The following is a 13698-nucleotide window of genomic DNA, read 5'->3' as shown; positions in this document are numbered from 1 at the left end:
TACTTATAACTCAGAAATAATTCAAACAGAACAAAGTATATGGCTTGTTAGCAAATGTAAACAGGAATTCTAAAAGATAAAAATTTTATATGTAAAATAAAATTTAACACATTCAAAAATATACACTAATTTTATAAAGTAAACTCTGCCCATTATAATGAAACATAAGATTCTAGGAAAGTCCTTACTTTGATCTGATTGCTTTGGATAATTATACACTATTTAGTATCAGTTTGAATGACCTACCTCGAGTAGATAAATTGATGTATAGTGTTACTTAATATGCTGGAGGAAGGATTATAAATGTATGGCTGTGCTCTCAGACATTTTCCACTCTTCTGAAAATATTCTATCCTTTCAGAGATGTTTTGGCAAAACATGGCATTGTCTATTTTTAGGGAATTTCACTATACGATATCTAGTTTATTGTCTTATGATACTGGAGTGAACCAAAAAGTACATCCTTACAAACAGGTATTTCTAGAATTAGTCACTCAATTCTAGTTTGTAGATTTATTTTCTCTTTTAAAATCCTATAATCCAGATATTATAATTAATATAGGACCTAGTTAGATTATTTTGAATTTCTAATAACACATTCACTATGCACTAATTTCTTTTTAATTTTTCAAAACAGCTTTGTTAAGGTATAATTAACATGTATTAAACTTAAGTTTGACTAGTTTTGCAATGTGACTAGTTTTGATATATGTATGCATCTGTGAAATAATCCCTGCAATCAAGATTATGAATATATCCATCTTCTCCAAAAGATTTCTCATGCCACTTTCCTATGCCTCCCTCCCACACTTCTCCCACCCCTTCATACCACCCATCCTCAGTCCACCACTGCTCTGCTTTATACCACCATAGATGAGGTTGCCTATTTCTTGAATGTTATATAAAGGGAATAACATAATGTGTACTTGTTTTTTGTCGAGATTCTGTCACCCAGCACAGTTGTTTTGAAATTTATCCATGTTGTAATGTGTAACAGTATTTTATTCTTTTTTATTGTTGGTTAGTATTCATTACATGACTGATAGCACTAACCGTTTGTCCACTAACCTGTTGATGGACATAAAACAGACACATAGACCAATGGAACAGAATACAGAACCTAGAAATAAATTCATGCATTTAAAGCCAAATCATTTTTGATAAAGGCGCCAAGAACACACTTTGGGGAAAGGATAGTTTCTTTAATAAATGATGCTGGTAAAACTGGATATCCGCATGCAGAAGAATGAAACTAGTCTCCAATCTCTCAGCATCTAAAAAAAATGTATTAAAGACGTAAATGTAAGACCTGAAACTATGAAACTACTAGAAGAAAATATAGGTGGAATGCATCTTAAAATTGGGCTAGACAAGAATTTTTTGAATAAAAGCTCAAAAGCACAGGCAACAAAAGCAAAAACAGACAAAAGAAATTACATTGAACTAAAAAGCTTCTGCACAGCAAAAGAAGCAATAAGTAGAGTGAAGAAACAACCTACAGAATGGGAGTAAATATTTTCAAACTATGTGTCTGACAAAGGGTTAGTATTCTGAATATATAAAGAACTCAACTCAGTAGCAAAAAATCAAATAAACTATAAATGGACAAAAGGACCGAACACACATTTCTCAAAAGAAGACATACACATGGCCAACAGAGTATGAAAAAATGCTCAACATCACTAACATCACACAAATGCAAATTAAAACCATGATAAAATATCACCTTATCCCAGCTAGAAGGGTAAATATCAAAAAGACAAAAAATAATTGCTGGTAAGGATGTAGAGAAATGAGTACTCATATACATTGTTGGTAAGAACGTAAATTAGTACAACTATTATGGAAAACAGTATGGACTTTCCCCAAAATATTAAAAATAGAACGTGCCTGTGATCCAGCAATCCAATTACTGGGTATATATATTCAAAGAAAATGAAATCAGTATGTTGAAGAGACGTCTGAACATCCATGTTTGTTGCAGTGCTATTCACTGTACATTAGTTTATGCCAGAAGTTACATACCAGTGACACCCAGTTCACAGGTATGTTTTATATGAAATGTAGTGTCAAAAAAATAGTCACAATCCTTTAAAAATTTATTATTTCCCCTAAAAATTCAGAGATGTGACTTCTTTTGGAATAACCAAAGATTTGGCAACCTGGTCACAATTAGCTAGAGTTGGTAGTTATTGTTCTCCCCACCCCATGTAACAGGACCTGATGTGCTCAGTTCACAAGAATCCTCATCCTACCTCCTGACTCACGTGTTTTACTTTTCTCACCCTAAAGTCATCTGAGTTTATGACTTCTAGTTTAAACAATCTACAGTGTCTCAGTTCATTTTGCTATAGAGACTTTTTGTCACCCTAAAGTCATCTGAGTTTATGACTTCTGGTTTAAACAATCTACGGGTCTCATTTCATTTTGCTATACAGATTTTTTTCAATTATTGTTTGTATTTTACTTTAACTTCTATTTCAGGTTTGGGGTACACGTGAAAGTTTGTTGTATAGGTAAACTAGTGTCATGGGGGTTTGCTGTACAGAATATTTCATCATCAAGGTATTAAAACTAGTACCCAATAGTTATTTTTTCTTCTAAAAATAATATATTTAATAGAACACATTCAAAAAGATGAAAATAGGAGTATATTCTTTAAATAATTATTAGCATAGATGTAAAAAAATGAACTCAGACTTTCAGAATGCAGACTTTCAAGGAAATGAAAGCAGTCTTGGCCAAAGCTACTTTTTGCCTACTTCTGAGGACAAGGAATAGACAAATTAGCATTACCTCCCTTCTCTGGTAGTGAAAACCTTTGCAAAAGTCCAATATCATTACTTTTTATGTTCTGTGTTTTGCTATAAGCTAGTCCTTAGAGGAACTAGCATTATCAAAGCAAGAGATGTTAAAGTAGAGTAGGAATTTATCTATAAATGCCCAAGAGAGGTTAGAGTGGCATTGTGGGAAGATCGTGAGGCTGGAAACAAAGATTCTTCTGTTCGACATCAGCTTTATGTCATTTTAGTCAAGTGACCTGAGGGAAGTCATTTTATCCTCTTGGTCTCAACGTAAATTGGGATGGGAATTATTTGCTTAGACTGTGTCTGAGATCAAATTAAGGGCTGACATTCAATGACAATAGTTTAGATCAGGGACCCACTTCTCTTGTGCATGGCCTATCTTTTAAGGAATACTGGCTGCGTGGGCTATACAACAGCACATGAAGCATGGAAGTGCATTTATACAAAGTATAGCAGTCAAATAGTGCCCCTGCAGTGCTGTGGAAAAAATCTTCCCAACTGTAATAGCTTACAACAAGTATTTTATTCTTACATTATAGTTTTCTGTGGTTTGGTTGGTCTAGAATGGGATTGACTGAGTAGCTTTACTTCATGCTACAGGTTGGTTCAGCTGCGTTCCAGGCTGTGTTTGGTTTTTGTCTGTTCCACATGTATTTTTTTCTGTAGCCCAGGCTGAAGTGGTAGCAGCTACCTACCCAAGACGTGCTCTTCTTATGGCTTAATACTGGAGCTTAAAATCCCAGCCAAGCCATGCAAAAACACTTAATAAGGCTTTTATTGCATCATGTTCACTAATGTATTGGCCAAAGCAAATCATATGGCCAAGCATAGCACTGTGTATAGGGAGGGTGAAGGAAGAGAATATTTACTGAGCAGTAATCTAAACTACATACCAAGCAAGATCCAGCATCTACAGACATTTTTCATTAAAAAGTATATTTTCACAAGTTAGTGTAATTGAAATAACTGGCTCAGGAACCATTTTAAAGAGTTGAGTTTTAAGATTAATATCTATAATAAATGTGGGGACTGTTGTTCCAAAATGTTGAGGAAAAAAACTTCTAATAATCTCATTTGTGCATGGAAAAATGAACCACTCTCCACCTAGAGTTCTGGAGGATTAGAGTGGGTGTGCTTTTGGATATTTTCTTAAGAATGGCTAAGTAAGCATTGCTGGAGGCTGAATCTGACACAAATGGCAATGTTCAATGTGATGACAACAGAAGTAAGACTTATCTTTTTCAAAATTGGATCAGCTCAGACTCAACCGTAATACAAATGTATGAAGCCCAGAGCTGAGTATAGGTAACAGAATTCAGTTATGCTATCCTTAGATTTTTGAACACATTCCAGATTGTAGTTTCCCGCTTGCATTAATCAGAATTCTTTCTTTTGGTTATAGGTGATAGAACTACAACTCCAACTGGCTTTAGCAATGAAGAAGATTTCCGGTTTCACATCCTTCAAGGGTCCAGAGGTGGCTTCAGGTATGGCTGGATGCAGAGCTTTCACCATCTTCACTTGTAGGGTCCATTACCGTCTTTGATGGCTTAACCTCAACGGAAACTTTCTTTTCCCCTGTAATGTTTATAACATTTTGGAATAGCAGTTCATTAATTTGGCTTGTAGCATGTGACCAATTTTTCCCCAACTGGGTTCAAGTATTGAAATCAGCTACCTGGCCAGGCCTGTGTGTTGTGCCTTCTCCTAGAGCTGACATGGGACGTTAGACTAAGCTAAACCACGTGGACTAAGAAAGGAAAAATTTTTATTAGAGGAAAATATGGGAGCTATTTTCCAGAGAAAGGGGCGAGGATGTTGGACAGATTAAAAAAAAAAAACAGATGTCTATTGCAATATCTGTTCATCAAAATGAACAATGCATTAGAGTGAGGGACAATTTATGAATCAGGAGTATATTGAAAGGTGTTAACTAAAAAGCTAAAATGTCGTAAACGGTATGGTGTTATACTAACGTATCCTCTAAATGCCAGGTGGAGAGAGTGACATTTGATGCATTGGTCATTTATTTGTAGATGTTAAGAAAGACCTTTCGTCCATTTGGGCCCAACAGCAATGTTAACTATTAGCCAACAGCATAAACATGTCACTAATTTGTATCTGGTGACTTGTTGATGATGGGTTGACTCAGCTTATCAGAATATGGGGGTGACATACCAAATCATGGGTTTAGCCTTCATGAGGGAAGTCAGTTAGTCATTTTACCATTTAGTTGTATACAAATGCCAGGATTAAAATGGTGATTAAAAGTAAATGTTTAAAAATATATATATCCATGCTAGAATGTGTCTTCATATCTTTTTTCTGCTGGCAGGGAAAGGAGGGCTCTTGTTGTTAGTTCCACATGAGATGGCAAAATCATCTCAACTTTCATCATTGCCTACAGTACTTTATGTATAATTACATTGTTTCTTCAAGGTGCCCTTATTATTTCTCCTCTCATTTTTCCCAGGAGACATGCACCAGGAGGAGCTGGCAAGTTTCCTTGGCAAGAACAGATGAATAAATAAGAAGCATGAGCTTGCGACTTTTAGCTGAGGTGATTCGTCAAAAACCACAGCACTGTGGCTGTTTTCAGATTTTAAGGGTTATGTTCAACCTCAATCAAGGGGAGTTTTGAAAGCTATTATAAATCATCGAATAAACTGAGGAAAAAATTTTGGTAGAACATGATGTTACTTGTTCACGTATGGCTGAATATATTCACTTGAAGGTTTTTCCAAGCTATGCTAGTGTTAGACAATGATGATTACCTACTCATGTTTGTCTAATGTTTTGAGTGGTGAGTGGCATTGAGTGAGGAATCTCATGATGAATAATTGGCTTTAATCTTCAAGAGAGGACAAAGTATCTGAGCAAGAGACCCCTGAAGATCAGTCACTTGTTAGAAGTACCAAGAGGTCAATATGGATAAATTGGGTTCTACAACATGATCTGGGTTTATAATGCCTCCTCAATTTTTCAACATTATTTTGTAGATCCAACAATGCATACTATATGTGTCTGGTTATTTCTGTTTTTCCTTCAGATCTCCTCTCCGTGGTTCTCCACTGTGTGCTGTGCCTGGAGATTGACTTTTGTGGACCACATCAATGAGATTCATTGCTTTATGGTCTTCCACTGGATTCAGCCAACAAGAGGTGCTGTTTAAAAACTTGGAGAGTGGGGTGGGAGAGTCATCTCGTGGTTTTCATTTTCCAGGCTCCCTTCCTGCTGGCTCATTACATATTAACTTCATTCCTGTCCCAAATGCTGTAGCTCCCATCAGGAAGCCCTCTCCAGATTCCACTAACCTCACCATTCCCCTGTCTCTTTAGGTCTAACAGGATAATGACTCAAGTCTGTTGCTAGTCCCGTGGGCTTCACTATGCTTCATTTGCTTTATTCTTCCATACATTTGTAAGTAGTCCCTCAATAAACTCTCCTCAATTACTCCATCTGTGTAAACCAGCTCTTTCATGCTGACATCCTGACCGACATATCACCTATGTAAAATATGACACATACTACACATGGGATATATTTACATTCAAATTATGACATATTTAAGTATAGCATTTGTGAGGAATATAACGAAAACAAATAGCCTTCTGAGAGGCTGGCTGGGTGAACACAGTAGCCAACATTAACACAGCAAAAGAATACAACTTAGGGGAACAAAAATGTGACATACATTGGGGCAAAAGAAATAATACAAAGGAAAATCATATGAAAAGGCAAGGAAAAAATTGCAAAATCAATGAGCAATTTTGGGAAAAGTCCTCAGGGCCAAACAACCAGAATTCAGACTGTGAACAACCAGGAAATCCTAACATCTAAAGTCTAGGAAATTACAAAAAAGGAAAAGGTGGAAGAGGAGGAGGAGGAGAAGGAGGAGGAGGAAGAGGAGAAGGACTTACTGAAGGAAAAAAATATAAAGGCTTAGGAAGGCAGGATAAAGGTTACAGGACCCTTAACCATGACAGCACTCAGAACCACCATCTGGTACAGTAGTATGGTGGATCTGTCCATGGTTCTGGCCAATTCACAGAGATGAACGTTACTGCCTCTGCAGATCAGGTGGGCTGAAAGAATTCTTAGTGCCTAACTGATGTGTTTTCAGACTTCCCAGGAAATTACTTTGTAGTAAAGACGTCTTTCAGAAGAGCAAATTGTACCTAGCTAAAAGAAGAAGGGGAGGTGAATCTCATTTGTCTCCCAGCTATTACGTGTTTGTACATGATTGATACTAACATTACTACCACTGGCAATTGATCTGAGAATATTGCTATGCGAAAAACAATTTACCATGAAGACAGGCACAAATGTGATGACTCTGAGAAGCAATTTCAAAATAAGAGGCCAGGGTGAAAATAAATCTGAAGTTCACAAGATGGAAATACTACAAATGCCTGTGTGTAAAATTTGGGCTAAGTTTCTTCTAATTCTTTTATTACTTTATCCTGGGCAAAAAGATGATATTTTATGTAATGATTTGTTCCAAGTATGAGAAAAAATTATTAAAATGAATAGCATGGGAATAAATTAGCTTATACAACAAAGAATATATATATATATTTTTTTGCATGTGGAAGAAACCACAACTTAAAAATAAGGTTTTACTTTGTTGTTATAACAACACTAACCAAATAAATAGGTCTTTAAAAATGTTTTATTTTTTATTTTCATGGATTCAGGGTTACATGTGCAAGTTTGTTACTTGAATGAATGTATTGCAGAGTGGTGGAATTTGGGCTCTTTTTTTTTCTTTAAGCTATCTTCAGTGCAATCATTTTTGACAGAAATAAACATGTAGTTTCTCATAAAATTATTAAATGTATAATCAATAAGAAAAATCTATCCATCTGGCAGTTTTGCAGCTTTGATATTAAATATCTTAAATTTAAAGTATAAGATTTAATACTAATGGGAACATTGCAGTGGTTTTTGAAATCCTTTCCCTGCATTGGAATGAATGGTATGAAGATAGGAAAGGAAAACTGGAATAAATTGCCCACATTGAGGAGAATGGTAATCTAATGAGACCACCAAGCAGAGGCAGGAACGGTCTTTCCAGCTTCACAATCAAGTTATTAAAAAGCGCAGTACAGACTTACAATCACATTTCCAACCATCATCACTTGGAAATGCAAGCACTTGAAAGTCACCTTGTATTCTACCTCTTATCTTTATATTCTGATTTTGGAAAAGTCCCTGGCTTTGGTGACAAGAATATTAAAGGATCTTGGGACATAGATTGTTGGCCTTATCAAAATGGTGATAGATGAACTGTATAACCTTTTGGTACTCACGTTTTTCTCAAAAATAATACATGAGCTATCTGGTCCACAGGGTTATTTTGGGTTTTAAATATGCATGCATGAATATATATATATAATAAATATATCATATATATACACGTGTGTGTGTGTGTATATATATACATACATATATATAAAGAACCTAGAGATCAGAAGATTTTATTAAAGTCCTTGGGACCTGAATTGAGTTGTCCCAAACCCTAATTGTGTTTGGCCTGGAGGAATCTTAATCCTCCCCAAGGCATCTGAAAGTTTCTGGAGATTACTCATTTTTACTTGCCTTTATTGCTGGGCTTTCTGTGTACTAATTGGCTAGTCTGGAAAGAATTGCATTAACTGAGACATGGAACTCAAGACCCCCTCAAATTTCCAGTCCCAAACCTACATATCAAACCCATAAAGATACTCAGGAGTACTTTTGCTCTGGAGTTAGTAGGAGGCACTCTTTAAGGAAAGCAGGTGAATTAGTTATAAAAAATAAAAAGACTTTTCTAGTTACATTGGTTTTAATGATCTTCAATAAATTGACCACACAACAATGGAACTATGGAAATTTCCTTAACGTGGTCCCAAAATAAATACTTATAATACACAGACTACACTCAAATAGTGTGGTATAAATATTAAATGGCATAGTTTAGTGAAATTCTAGAAGGAAAAAACATGGAAGACTAGAGATAGAATTATTCCATCTCTGTGATGGTTTGTTCATATAGCAGAGGCTAACTAGAACAAACCTGTGATGTAGCCATCCTTAAATATTCACCAGATGTTTTAAAGCAAAGGTAGGTTCAGAGCACCTGGCACAGGCTATGGACTTAACATACATGTTGCTTTTAGCCAACAGATGCCCCTCTCCTACCAGAAATTTGACTTATTAGATTCTTCTTTACTCATAAACAAAATAAAGTAAAATGCATCTGATAGATTTTATTTTGAAAATTGAACTGTCTTTAGGAGTTCTTGGAATCTTTGCTAAGGGTGTATTTTGATGATTTTGGTCATAATTTTTGGATAATGGTGCTATGGAGGATGCAAAACAAAAACTATGACTGTCTTTTAACCTGCTTCAGACCAGATCATTAGTAGTTTGAACCCATTAGTAGAAAAAGAGACTATACTTTCACAACCAGGAAAAAATTCTAGGCTGAGCGTGGTGGCTCATGGCTGTAATCCCAGTACTTTGGAAGGTCAAGGAGGGCGAATCACTAGGTCAGGAGTTCAAGACCAGCCTGACCAACATGGTGAAACCCCATCTCTACTAAAAAAACAAAAATTAGCCAGGCATGGTGGCGCGTGCCTGTAATCCCAGCTACTCAGGAGGCTGAGGGATGAGAATCACTTGAACCCAGGAGGTGGAGGTTGCAATGAGCCAGGATTGTGCCATTGCACTCCTGCCTGGGCAACGCAGCAAGACTCCATCTCAAAAAAAAAAAAAAATTCTACCCGTTCACCAGAGCCTAATACATGAACAATAAAAGACAGACCTTAAGGTGCAAAATTTTAGTTAGACAGGAGGAATAAGTTCAGGAAACCTATTGTACAATATGGTGACTATAATTAATAATGTTGTATCCTTTTTTTAACTTTTATTTTAAGTTCAAGGGTACATGTGCAAGTTTGTTATATAGGCAAACTCGTGTCATGGGGGTTCATTGTACAGATTATTTTATCACATAGGTATAAAGCCTAATACCCATTAGTTATGTTTCCTGATCCTCTCCCTCCTCTCACCCTCCACCCTCCAACAGGTCCCAGTGTGTGTTGTTCCCCTCTATGTGTCATGTGTTCTCTTTAGCTCCCACTTGTAAGTGAGAACATGTGACATTTGGATTTCTGTTCCTGCATTCGTTTGCTAAGGATAATGGCCTCCAGCTCCCTCCAGCAGCTCCATCCATGTTCCTGCAAAGGACATAATCTTGTTTTGTTTGTTTGTTTGTTTTTTGTTTTTGTTTTTGTTTTTGTTTTTGGCTGCATGTATTCCTTGGTGTATATATACCACATTTCTTTGTCCTGTCTATCATTAATGGGCATTTAGGTTGATTTCATTTTTTTGCTATTGTGAATAGTGCTGCAATTAACATGCGCATGCATGTGTCTTTATGATAGAATGATTTATATTCCTTTGGGTATATACCCAGTAATGAGATTACTGGGTCCAATGGTAGTTCTGTTTTTCGGTCTTTGAGGAATTGCCACACTGTCTTCCACAATGGTTCAACTGATTTACACTCCCACCAACGTTGTATAAGTGTTCCTTTTTCTCCACAACCTCACCAGCATCTGTTATTTAAAAATTCTGTAATCATAGCCATTCTGACTGGTGTGACATAATATCTCTTTGTGGTTTTGTCTTGCATTTCTCTAACAATCAATGATATTGAGCTTTTTTATATGCTCGTTGGCTGCATGTATGTTTTCTTTTGAAAAGTATCTGTTCATGTCCTTTGTGAAAATTGCTAAATGAGTAGATTTTAAGCACTCTTGACTCATGGAAAAATGGTAATTTTGTGAGGTAATGCATCTGTTAAGTAGCTAGATTTAGTTATTCCACAATAGACACATATTTCAAAAATGATTTAAAATATATACAATTTTAATTTGTCAATTAAAATTTCAATTTATCAATTAAAATAATAAATAAATAAGCAACTGAAAAACAAAGACCTCAATTACCCAATGGCGTTAGGAACAATATATTAACAAAGATGACTTTAAGTGGCTAGATCAATAGGTATATAAGATCCTGACCGAAAGACCAACTCATGGACTAGGTTTACGGTTTATGTGACTGAAGGAGGAACACTCTTCAAGTGTTTAGCCTCACAGGCAAACTGACATGAATTCTGAGACTCAGGATGTTATTAGCAAAGTGTGTGGCAGCTCCAAGCAAATTACTCATCTTACTATTATGCAACCCTGGAAGGGTGAGGAAGTGAGGACGGTGATGTCACCTGCATTAGCTGAGAGCTACTGCTGATGGCTGGAGCCAGAGCAGCAATCTTGGACTCTAAGATAATCTCCGGAATGGAGTTAATACAGAGCTTGCACATTACAGCTACACACCAGGTAAAAGCCAGTATTGATGATATAGTTGGGCAAATTGTGAATACCTTTAAGAGTTAAAATTTGCATAATGCCTCTCATGCTAAGCACTTTGCTCTGTTGGATGCTTTTCTAAACAGTGTGGGAAGAGACAAGGAAAATGAGGGTGGGTGTGATAGAGTCAGACAAGTCAGAGTTTAAGACTCAAATTGGTCCTTGTTAGCAATCTAGGTGTGACTTAGAGCAAGATTTTAAACTTATGGTGCCTCCACACAGTCTTTTGTGAACCCTTTTAGTATTGTGAGAATTAAATAGGATAAAACATACACAGTGCCTTGTATAGAGTAAATCTTCAGTAAAATTATCATATTATTATAAGCATAATCATATTACTGACTAGAAGACCAAGTATTTCAGCTCCACTTAGTATTATCACCCTCTCATTAGAAGCCTCATTTTGGACTGGGTTGCCATTGTGTTAGTCACTTTTATTTAAGTATATTTTTTGAATTGGCTAGATCCAGACAGGCCATGGAAGGTGAATCAGTTTCAATGCAGTCCAGAGGTTTTGGTTAGGTCACGCATTAAAGCACCCAGTTATTTGGGGCTTCTTTGCCACGTCCTGGAATTTTACCTGAAAACCAGGATGATATATGGCCACGGAATGATCTAACTGCTGGCCATTGAAACGAGCAAAGAAACGCCATGAGCAGCTTCCAAAACCCATTCTACGAGAAAGGAGGAAGGCACCCTTAGTTTATTTCTCCATTTTTTTCTCTTTCTTCCTTTTCGCTGGCTGGAATGCAGTTCTGTATGGTTTTTGTTCAGGAAACACTTGCCTTGCCTGTTACTAAGTTTGCCAGAATCCTTTTCTTTGTGTGTTTCTAGACTGCAGTTGGCCAAAGAGAACTTTGTGGTGGTTTGGAGAAGCAATGTGAGGACACAGCTTCAATGCCTGAAGGTCATGGCTGTCATTTGCAGAGAGAGACAGGTGCAGAGGTGGGTTCTGGTTTACCACTGCCTCTCCCCACCTCATGTCCAGCTCTCCCTATTAACTCCTAGCCCTGTTGACCAAGAGCAACCCCAGGCTGATCACTGGATTCTTGGCTGCAAACTCACAGAGGCACTATCTGTGAAGAGGCAAGAGCTTCCATAAACTTCTCCACCAGCCCTGCTAGGGGCCCACTCTGGTTGTTAGGCATGCTTGGCTTCTAATTTCTCCTGGAACCTCCGACTTGTCCATTGGTGTCAGTGCTCCGGGAGGTCTGGCTGATGACTTTCCCCTGATTCTCCAACTCCCGTTTTTGGACCCTTACTCTCTAGCACCTTCCACAATTGTGTAAAGTTGAATTCCTATAATAAATTTCTTATTCCACAGCACTCAGAGTGGTTATGCTTTCCTGATTCTGCACTTGTATTATGTTTGATTACTGCCAGACATCATTCTGAGACCATATCAGCCTAATCTTCTCCAGAATCACTTGAACTGAAATGGATTTTGATGTTAACCTCTCAGTTGTTATCCGAGTTCCTTATTAAAGCATCCAAGAAAAAATGTGGCCTTCATTTTTTAAATGAAACTGATGTCAGAAGACCTATCTATCATGGCACTCAATGTTACTGTTAGAAGTTTTACATGAGAAATGCCTTGTTATTTGTTGTCAGTTTAGACTTTATTTCTTTTGAAGTATTGGTGTGCTTCTTCCTTTTTGGGAAACCCTTTTATTTCCATTTTTGCCCTCACTTCCAGGAGGCTCAGAGTCGTAAGTATTGCCTAATTATAGGAACTAGCTTACCTCTCAAAGTATTTGGTTATTCCTCTCTTTCGTGCATTTAATTAATTCTATTTTACTTATCTGAATTGCCCTTGTCTTCTTTTTTTAAAATTAGGGAAAAGTGCAAATGCAGTCTCCCATGACAACAAATGATGCAGTCGAGTTTCCCATATTTGGGGAAATTGCGGAAGTTTGTACACTCAGAGTGCAATGGATAAGCCTCACCCTGGGAAAACCATCTTTGTGATGATGGTATTTGCCCTGACAGGTAAGTATCATGCTTGTCTTTTATTGCAACTTGTGCCAAATTAGAAATGGTTGGGTCACAATAACGGACTAGAGCCATCTGAGTTAGACATGCTACCTACATTTTCTATTTCTTTTAAATTTTATTTTACATATGAGCAAATTGAGGTTCAGTGATATTATGGGATGCTAAGTGGTCAGTGACAAGACCTGCAGGTGGATGCATTTGACCTTTGACTCGTGCTTTCTTTACGTGTCAGACTGTCTCCCTGGTTGAAAGAGTCAGGTATAAACACATAGACAGTGAAATAAGCATCTCTGTCCCTCTTAACCTGATTTGAGAATGTAGACCTCAACATGGGTCCCTTTCTTGTCTATCAAAGAAGTTTGTGACTGTAAGTGAGACATGAAGCAAATGTGTAATGAAATGGAAGTTGGTGGTGAAGATAATGAAAATGAGATGGTGATGGAGATGATGGTAATGCATCATTCTTGTGCAAAGGA

At 36.9% G+C, this 13698-nt stretch overlaps 1 non-coding gene across 1 annotated transcript; it reads right to left on the bottom strand.

Moving 5' to 3' along the window:
- Positions 1 to 13060: 13060 nt before the first annotated feature.
- LOC112633919 lies at positions 13061 to 13224 on the bottom strand. Its single transcript, XR_003121676.1, has one exon. It is a non-coding gene; the product is annotated as a U1 spliceosomal RNA (small nuclear RNA).
- Positions 13225 to 13698: the final 474 nt, after the last annotated feature.

Source organism: Theropithecus gelada, chromosome 10, assembly GCF_003255815.1.
Source record: "Theropithecus gelada isolate Dixy chromosome 10, Tgel_1.0, whole genome shotgun sequence".
In the NCBI taxonomy this organism is placed as follows: domain Eukaryota; kingdom Metazoa; phylum Chordata; class Mammalia; order Primates; family Cercopithecidae; genus Theropithecus; species Theropithecus gelada.
This window is presented reverse-complemented; position numbering and strand designations above follow the sequence as displayed.